This window comes from Penaeus monodon, chromosome 31, assembly GCF_015228065.2.
Source record: "Penaeus monodon isolate SGIC_2016 chromosome 31, NSTDA_Pmon_1, whole genome shotgun sequence".
Lineage (NCBI taxonomy): Eukaryota > Metazoa > Arthropoda > Malacostraca > Decapoda > Penaeidae > Penaeus > Penaeus monodon.
This window is the reverse complement of record NC_051416.1, coordinates 19,368,030-19,368,807: the sequence shown is the minus strand read 5'-3', so window position 1 is coordinate 19,368,807 and position 778 is coordinate 19,368,030.

The window sequence follows — 778 nt, the reverse complement described above, 5'->3', positions numbered from 1 at the left end:
TCATCTAATGAATCATTAAAACAACCCATTCCTTCCCATTGCATAACCAGAGGGAACAGACCCAGAGGGAACTTGCCTTCATGTACCTCTCCCACTCCACCGTGTGGAAATTGGCCAGCGGATCGTCAACGTGGAGCGACGTGTTCTCCTGGGAGTAAAGGTCTATCGTCGGCGTCTCCTGAAGCTGCACCCGGAACTGCTTCCCGTGCATCATGCCGGCTCACGTGCATCAGATGAAGGGTCGAGGAAGGGCTGTTTAGAAGGGTCGAGGAAGAGCTGTTTAGAAGGGTAGAGTGTGAGTCATTCAACATTCTATTATTATTACTGACTAACACTCTTTTTCTTTTCTTTTCTTTTCTTTTTACCAACATTCCATAATATTTTACGACGTCATCCTAACCTGAGTCACTAACATCCTTCTCCAATGCATTTCCGCCTAAATAAAAAATATGCCAAGCATGACAGCGTGGTTATATACAGTAACCAACTAATAAGATTTTGTTGGTGCATCGTGAATCAACAGAAGTTACGGTAGATCAACAGTAGATGTGTAGTAAAGAGTGAATTATTTCGGGTAGATTAAATCCACTGCTGGGAGTAGATTAATGGGGATTTTAGGAGATTAAGGGTGGATGAGGGGAGCTTATGGGAGGCTTTACAAGGGGAGTTAACTAGATTTTTTTGTTTACGTAGAGATGAGGGTTTAAGTTTAAGTTTTTCTTCTTTTCTGGCATTTCTTGTACATTGTTCATTTTGTTGTTCACGTCTTCTTTAGATC